Below are 9,113 nucleotides of genomic sequence, written 5' to 3' on the forward strand. Positions count from 1 at the left end.
AATATAGCCTAGAATATAGTCCTATACATATAATATATCCTTAGAAAATACTTAGTAGTAATTTGATATTTATTAGCATCATGATTTAAATTAGTTGATATAGTACAGGAACAAATTTTATTCTGTATGTGACTTGCTTTTCATATGATGTTATACAATTACTTTTGTTTACTTCTCACCATCCATCCTGTACCTTGCAATTTGGAGTTTTAGTCTTCACCATTAAAATGTTTTTGTTATTTCTTCCTGTTCCAGGGCAAAATCAGAAAAATAAAAGTTATTTGGTTAATAAGTTGTTGCACTTTGAAATAAATAAATAAATAAAAGTGAAGGAGGGAGATGCTTTAGATTAAAAGACGTCTAAGACATAAACAATTGTAGGGACTTCCCTGGTGGTCCATTGCTTAAGATTCCGCTCTTCCACTGCTGGGGGCGCCAGTTGGATCCCTGGTGGGGGGAAGTAAGATTCCTCATGCCTCGCATAGTGGCAATAAATAAATAAATAACAGGAAAAACCAACCAAACAAACAAAAACAAACAAAACAACAATAACAAAACAATTGTAGTGTGTGCAACTTATCTGGATCCCAGTATGAACAAAAGAACTGTTACAAAAACATTCATGATACAATTTGGGGAAATCTGAATGCTGACTGAAAGGTTGATGCTATGAAAAATTACTATAAAAATTGTAAGTACAATATTGATATCACGGTTTTGTTTTTAGGAAGTGTGCTTATCTTTTAGATATGTATGTTAAAATATTTATGGATAGAATGAATTGATATCTGGGATTTGCTTCAATTAATCAGGAAGTAAGGATGAAGCAAAATTGGCCATGAGGTGAATATTTGTTGATTCAGATGATAAATTCATGGAGGTTAATTATACTGTTCTATCCATATTACAAGGTATGAATTTTTCATAAAATATAATTAGGTTATAAAGTTGTATTTAGAATAAGATCTTACTTTTAATTTTGAAATGTATATTATATATGTATACACACATACATATATTAGAAGGGAAAGAAAATATACCAAAAAGTCCCTATTGGCTATCTGTTTGGTGGGATTAGAAGTGAAATATAATTTTTTATTTGTTTCTGTATTGTTCATTTATAGAAAATATACTTTTGAGCTGTAGTTCCTATACTGTAAAATTAACTATTTAAAAAATATTTATTTATTTTATTTGTTTATTTTTTGGCTGTATCGGGTCTTCATTGTGGCACACAGGCTTCTCTCTAGTTGTGGCATGCGGGTTTTCTTTCTCTAGTTGTGGCGTGTGGGCTCCAGAGCGCATGGGCTGTGTAGTTTGCAGCACGCAGGCTCTCCTGTTGAGGCACGCGAGCTCAGCAGTTGTGGCACGAGGGCTTAGTTGCCCCGCAGCATGTGGGATCTTAGTTCCCCAACCAGGGATCTAACCCGCGCCCTTTGCATGGTAAGGTGGATTCTTTACCACTGGACCACCGGGCAAGTCCCAAAATTAACCATTTTGAAGTGTCCATTTCAGTGGTTTTTTAGTATATTCAAAATACTGTGCAACTATCACCAATCTAATGCCAGAACATTTTCATCACTCTGTAAAGCAAATCCATATCCATTAAGCAGACATTCACTAACCTCCTTTTTTACTTCAACCATAAGCAACCTCCATTCTCCCTGATGTCCCTATAGATTTGCCTATTCTGGACATTTTGTATAAATGGACTCATTCAATATGTGGCCTTTTGTGTCTGGTTTCACTCACATAGCATAATGTTTTTCAAGGCTCATCCATGTGGTAGCATATAGTGGTACTTAATTCTTTTTTTATGGCTGTATAATATTCTATTATATAGGTATACCTCCTTTTGTTTATCCATTTTTCATTTGATGGACATTTGGGTTGTTTCACCTTTTGGCTCTCATGAATAATGCTTCTATGTATATTGGTATACAAGTTATTGTGTGAATATATGTTTTCCTTTTCCTGGGGTACGTATCTAGGAGTAGAATTGCTAAGTCATCAAAGTGTTTCCCACAGCAACTGTACCATTTTACATTCCCACCATCAATGCATGAAGGTTCTAATTTCTCCAAATCCTTGCCAAGACTTGTTTCCCTCTTTTTAAAAAAATTATAGCCATCCTAGTGAGTGTGAAGTGGTATCATATTGTGGTTGTGATGTGTATTTCCCTCATGACTAATGATGTCAAGCACCTTTTCATGTGCTTATTGGTCATTTGTATGTCTTCTTTACCATAGTTGATTATAGCACATTTTCATCACTTCATAAAGAAACTCCCTATACTTAACTATCATTACCTTCACCCCTTGTTCCCCCAACCCTAATTAAACACAATCTACTTGTTTCTATTTTGGATGTTGCATATAAATGTAATCATACATTAGGTGGCCTTTTGTGCCTGGCTTCTTTCCCTTAGCAAAATGTATCCAGGGTTCCTTTATATGGTAGCATGTAGCAGTACTTCATTCCCTTTTATGGCACTATGCTGTTTTATTGTATGGGTTTACCTCATTTGTTTATTTGTTCATCAGTTGCTGGATATCTGGGTTGCTTCTACTTTTTCTCTATTAAGAATAATTTTCTCTATAAGAATAATTAATAATAATAATATTTTCAATTTTGGGGTATATACCTAGAAATGGGTTGTTTGGTCATATGGTAACTCTATGCATAACTTTATGAGGAACTGCCAAACTGTCTTTCACAGGGACCGTTCCATTTTATATTCCCATCCACAGTATATGATGGTTCCAGTTTCTCCATAGTTTTTGCCAATACTTGTTTTTTAACCTTTTAAAAATTGTAGATGTACAGTGGATGTGAAGTGATATCTCATTGTGATTTTGATGTGTTTCCCTAATGACTAAAGAATTGAGGATTTTTTCATGTGTATATTGACTTTATATATCTTATTTGGAGAAATTCCTGTTCAGGTCCTTTACCTATTTTTTTAACTGGATTGTTTATCTTTTTGTTCTAAGTGCGAGAGTTCTTTATATATTCTTTTTTTTTTTTTTTTTTTTTGCTGTACGCGGGCCTCTCACTGTTGTGGCCTCTCCCGTTGCGGAGCACAGGCTCCGGACGCGCAGGCTCAGCGGCCATGGCTCACAGGCCCAGCCGCTCCGCGGCATGTGGGATCTTCCCGGACCGGGGCACGAACCCGTGTCCCCTGAATCGGCAGGCGGACTCCCAACCACTGCGCCACCAGGGAAGCCCTATATATTCTTGATACTACCTTCTTATGAGATACATGATTTGCAAATAATTTCTCCCATTTGTAGGTTGTCTCATCACTTTCTTGATAGTGTCCTTTGAGGCACAAACATTGTTAATTTTGATGAAGTCCAAGTCATTTACTTTTTCTTTTAATGCCTGTACTTTTGGTATCATAATGAAGAAACCACTTCTCAATCCAAGGTCACAAAGATTTAACCTATATTTCCTTCTAAATTTTTATAGTTTTAGGCTACACTTCATTTTTTAAAATCCATTTCGAGTGAATTTTATGTATGGTTTGAAGTAGGGGCCAAATACATTCTTTTGTATATAAGTATCTAATTGTCACAGAATGATTTGCTGAAAACAGTATTTTCCCCCATTGAATCAATGTGTCACCCTTGCTGAAAATCAATTGCCCATAGAGATATAGCTTACCTCTGGATTCTCACCGCTAAACACTTTGGTTACTGCAGCTTTATAGTAAGTTGTGTAATTGGGTAGTGTGAATCTTTCACCATTGTTCTTCCTTTTGAAAATTGTTTTGGCTATCCAAGGTCTTTTGGAATTCCATCTGAAATTTAGGATAAGCTCATCTATTTCTGTAAAAAAAAGGTATCTTGATAGTTCTTACATCAAACTGCAAATCGATTTGGGGAGAATTGCCATCCTAACCCTATTACCTCTCTAGTCTATCAAATCGGGCTAGCTTTCCACTTCTTTAGGTCTTCCTTAATTTCTTTCAAGAATAGTTTGTATTTTTCAGCGTACAAGTCTTGCATTTCTTTGGTTAAATATATTCCTAAATATTTTTGTCCTTCTTAATGATACTTCTTTTGGGGGGTGATAACGGATTTTCTAAACAGCTTTATTGAGATACAATTCATATATAATGGATTTGCTCACTTAAAGAGTACAATGCAATGTTTTTTTGTGTATTATGCTATTTTTTAGTTGTGGCAAAATATGTGTCACATAAAAATTACCATTTTAACCATTTTAAAGCTTATGATATAGTGGCATTAAATGCATTCACACTGTTGAGTAACCATCACCACTATCTATTTCATAACTTTTCCATCACCCCAAACAGAAAGACTGTAACAATTAAGCAAAAACTACCCATTTCCCTTGTCTCCCAGTGCCTGTAACCTCTATCCTACTTTCTTTCTGTATAAATTTGTGTAAAGTAGATACCTCATATAAGTGGAATAATACAGTATGTGTCCTTTTGTGTCTAGCTATTATGAATAATGCTGTTATGACCATTGGTGTATAGGTTTTTGTGTGAACATATAATTTTTAATTTTCTTGGGTATATACTTAGGAATGGAATTACTAGATAATATATTTATGTATATGTTTAACTTTGTGAGGTATGGCCAAAGTGTTTTCCACACTGGCTGCAACATATTACATTCCTACCAGCACTGTATAAAGGTTTAGCAATTGTTTATTAGATTGATGGCAAAAATACAAGCAACCGAAGAATAAATAAATCTGACTTCATGAAAATTAAAAACTTTTGTTCCTCTAAGTTCATTATCAAGAATGTGAAAAGACAAGTTATGAATTGTAGAAAATATTTGCAAATCATATTTCTGATAAGGGTTTAATATCCAGAATATATAAAAACTCTTATAACTCAACAACAGAAAGACAAACAACCCAATTAAGAATCAGCAAAGGACTTGAATAAACATTTCTCCAAAGAAGTCATACAAAAGACCAACAAACACATGAAAAGATGTCCTTAAGGAAATGCAAATCAATGTGGTACCACTTCATACACACTAGGGTGGGTATAATAAAAAAAAAGGATAATAAAAGTCCTGGTGAGGATGTATAGATATAGGAACCCTCATACATTCCTGGAGGAAATGTAAAATATCATCCCTGCTGTGGAAAACAGTTTGGTGGTTCCTCAAATAGATAAACATAGAATTACCATATGATCCAGAAATTCTACTCTAAGGTATATTCCCAAGAGAAATGAAAGCATATCCAAACAAAAACTTGTACATTAATGTTTGTAGCAGCAATATTCATATTCGCCAAAAGGTAGAAACAACCCAAATGTCCATCGATGGATGAAAGGATAAACAAAGTATGGAGTAATTATAAAATGGAATATTATTCAGCCCTAAAAAGAATGACGTACTGATCACATGCTATAACATCAGTGAACCTTGAAAACATAATGCTAAGTGAAAGAAGCCAGACACAAAGGTCATATATTGTATGATTTTTAAATATGAAATATCTGGAATAGTCAAATGCATAAAGTTAGATGGCAGATTAGTGGTTGCCAAGGTATGGGTGGAGGGGCGAGTGGGGACTGAGTACTTACTGGGTATGGAGTGTTCTTCTGGGGTAATGAAAGGATTTGAAACTGGATAGGGGTGATGGTTGCACAGCACTGTGAATGTACTAGATGTCACTGAATTGAACACTTTAAAATGGTTCATTGTATGTGATGTGATTTTTACCTTAAAAATAAACAAGAATACCAGCAAGGTTTAGAGAGATCTTTGTATCTACCAATGTTCAGAGAGTAAATGTAAATAAATTTTCTACCAGGGAATCCCAGAGGTGGGATATTCTTGCTGGCTGATAGAGGAGAATAGCGGGAGTAAACTGTTGGTAAATGTTGAAACCTGGCTTATGATAAAGTAGGTTTAAATCTTGGGTTTTAGTTCAGTGATAAGAGACATGCCACGAACGGAAGGGTTTGATTGTTATTAAACTAATTTTTTTATCATATTGTTCCCTCTAGTCCCGAGTGGACAGAGCTATTATAGGAAATCCCATGGTGGGAATAATAAAATGTGTCATTAAAAATCATTAAAAATGACACATGCAAAGACTGCATTACAGCGTACAATTTTTTCTGTTATAATGTCAAATGATTGACAGATTTTATTCCAGCTCCCATTTTTTGAGTGTCTACTTTGTTATATGTTATAGAAAGATGCCCGGCAGTCCAAACTCTCATGGAATTTGCAGTATAGTGAGGAAAAGAAAGTATAAAATAAAACATTATGGGCCATAATAGCTATGAAAAATTCCACCATTCAGTCCCCCACAGGAGTCCCCTCGACTGAGGATTTGGGCAGATGGTTATTTCTCCCTCTGAATCAGTTGTTATGTGAATGGTGAAAAGTTGGCTCTTTGTTACTCTTGAAAACAGACATGAATCACTCAGATCAGGTTACATGTTTCCTCCTTCTCCAGGATTTCCTTTTAGCTCTACCACTGAAATGAGGTAGACTCTTATCACTGGGATGGGGCCTTAAAAGTTATTTAATCCATCTGTCCATTTTACGCTTGCGTCTTTGCTACCAAAAATGACCATTGGGCCTGTATTAGTTAGAAACACTAGATTACAAGTAACAGAAAACTCAAATCTCACTGGCCTAATCAATGAAGGTGGACCTAGACTCAAAAGCTGCTTGATTCAGAGGCTCAAAAATGGCACCAAAGTCAGATTTCTTTTTTTCTTTTTTTTTTTTTTTTGCGGCACGCGGGCCTCTCACTGTTGTGGCCTCTCCCGTTGCGGAGCATAGGCTCCGGACGTGCAGGCTCAGCGGCCATGGCTCACGGGCCCAGCCGCTCCACGGCATGTGGGACCTTCCCGGACCAGGGCACGTACCCATGTCCCCCGCATCGGCAGGCGGACTCTCAACCACTGCGCCACCAGGGAAGCCCATCTGCCTATGCTTCTTGATGTCTGCTTTATTTTAACTTGGCTCTTCCTTATTGCTAACGTATAGCTGCCCACAGTATTAGGGGCTCTTTATTTCTCTGAGCACATGCGAGGAGGGGGTTGCTTCTGAAACTCCTCCAGAATATGAAAGAAAAACTTTCTCCAAAGCCGCAGGAAATTGCTACCCTCATTGGCCCCAATTAGGTTATACCCATAGCCAACCAATGGCAGGGCATGGGACTATGCTGATTATTCTGGATTTGAATTGTACCAATTTGCTAAGATTGGAATCATATGTTCCAGGAGGGAGTAAGGGCAGGGATGTGATATTAAAGAACAGGAGGTGACCACTAAGATAAGAAGGTATGGATATTGGGGAAGTTACCACAGCGTCTGTCTGGCACAGGGTCTTGGTTTAGCCATTGACATCATGAAAATCCCCATTCCCAAGCTACAATTGCCTTCCCTGCTGTACAACTTGCATTTTAAGAAAGTATATTTTCCGTTGAATCAAACTCTCTGTTTCCATCCAACTCAGAGTACCAACGGCTCCTTCTTGCCATGCTGTTTCCTTGCATCTATTACTCTGGATGTGTCTTCTTTCTCAGCAGTGTCTCTTCTGCCTGGGGCTTACCATTCTTTACTGAATTCACTGACCCCAAAAATGACTAGCTGTCACTGGAATTTCTTCCTGAATCCTGAATTGAAATGAATGTAGGTTAGTTATCTTTTCTTTCTACTGCTTTTGAGGGTTCTTCCTCAAGCCAAGTTCAGAACTTATTGCCAGATAGTGGCTATGTGACAGAACCTATCTGGTTCTTGGTAAAATGAAAGGGTGTTCTGATCCATTTCCAGGGACTGGTCCTACTGCAATTCTGTGACCATGATCGATATGAAAAATTCTACCAGTCAGTACCCACACAGAAGTCGCAGTGACTGAGGATTTGGGCAGATGGCTATTTCTCCCTCTGAATCAGTTGGTATTCGAAGGATGAAAAGTTGGATTCTGGTGGGAGGAAATGATCGTCGGCGTGAGGGGCTCAGTGAGTGTCATGTTTGGAAACCTGAAGCCCACACTGCTTTGTAGAGTTTGAGGGAGGTTTTGCCCTTTATTCTGCATTGGGCTCCGCACCGAATTTGACCAACCTAAACCTACTCCAAGAGTGGGCCGAGGTATCCTGGCCTCCCTTCCCTCATGTGCGCATCTTCAGCGCCAAGCGCAGCATAGCCTCCCCAAGCCTGAGTCGCCAGCTTCCAGAGCTGCTGGCTGGGGGACGGCAGCCATCAATGGCCTGGGCAGCCGATCCAGATGCGTCCGCAGCTGCATATCCTTCTGGCTGCGTTTCGGGGCGGAGGAAGGAGCGGGAAGAGCGGAAGGCAGGAGGCGTCGCGGCGCCCGTAGCCCCACACTCCCCAGGGGGCCTGCATTCCTCTCCGCCGGCCCCTCCTTCCCTCACAGAGGGCTTTGTCCTCCCGCTGTGTAGCGTCCCCCCGCCCCTTCAGATTCCCGCCGGCTCTTCTGCGCCTGCAGCCCCTCGGCCACCCGCGGGCCCCTACTTCCTCCGCGCAGGTGGCGCCAGCGAGCCGGGGGCTAAGGGGTTAACCAGGGGTTCTTCGCGGCCTAGAGGGCGCGCAGGAGCGAGAGCTGGGGCAGAGCCGGTGCTGATCCCACCCCAGCGAAAAATGCCCACCCGAGGCGACCCACCAGCTCTAGTCCGGGGGACGGCCACCTCGTCCCGGGAGGAAGGGGCAGCCAGGACAGAGAGCCACCTACCCCGCTGGGACCCAGAGCCCCTGCGGAGCAAAGTGAACCGAGGCGCTCTCCCCACCAAAGGAGCTGGAATCCCGGTGGATGGATTCAATCGTGGGGCTTCTGGCAGTTTCAGGCTGGCAGCAGGTAGAGGTGTGCCCCTGCCCCGCGCCCCGACCCCTGCGCTCCTCGGTAGCGCGCCGAACCCTTAGCTCGCTCTACACTGGGGAGCGGATGGAGGGCGCGAGTCCGGGATCACGAGACCGCGGGCGACGCGCCAGACTAGGGCCGGCGCCCGGGCTCCGGGGCACGTGGGACAGAACGCGGTTTCCGAGCCCAGCGAGCCTCGTCCTCTCGGCAGGTCCGGGCCGGTCAGCCGCGGGCAGGACAGCAAAAGTGGGAGGAGGCCAAGCCAAGGGAGGAGGATGC

This window comes from Monodon monoceros, unplaced genomic scaffold, assembly GCF_005190385.1.
Source record: "Monodon monoceros isolate NGI ecotype Baffin Bay Population unplaced genomic scaffold, NGI_Narwhal_1 Super_Scaffold_22, whole genome shotgun sequence".
Classification (NCBI taxonomy): Eukaryota; Metazoa; Chordata; class Mammalia; order Artiodactyla; family Monodontidae; genus Monodon; species Monodon monoceros.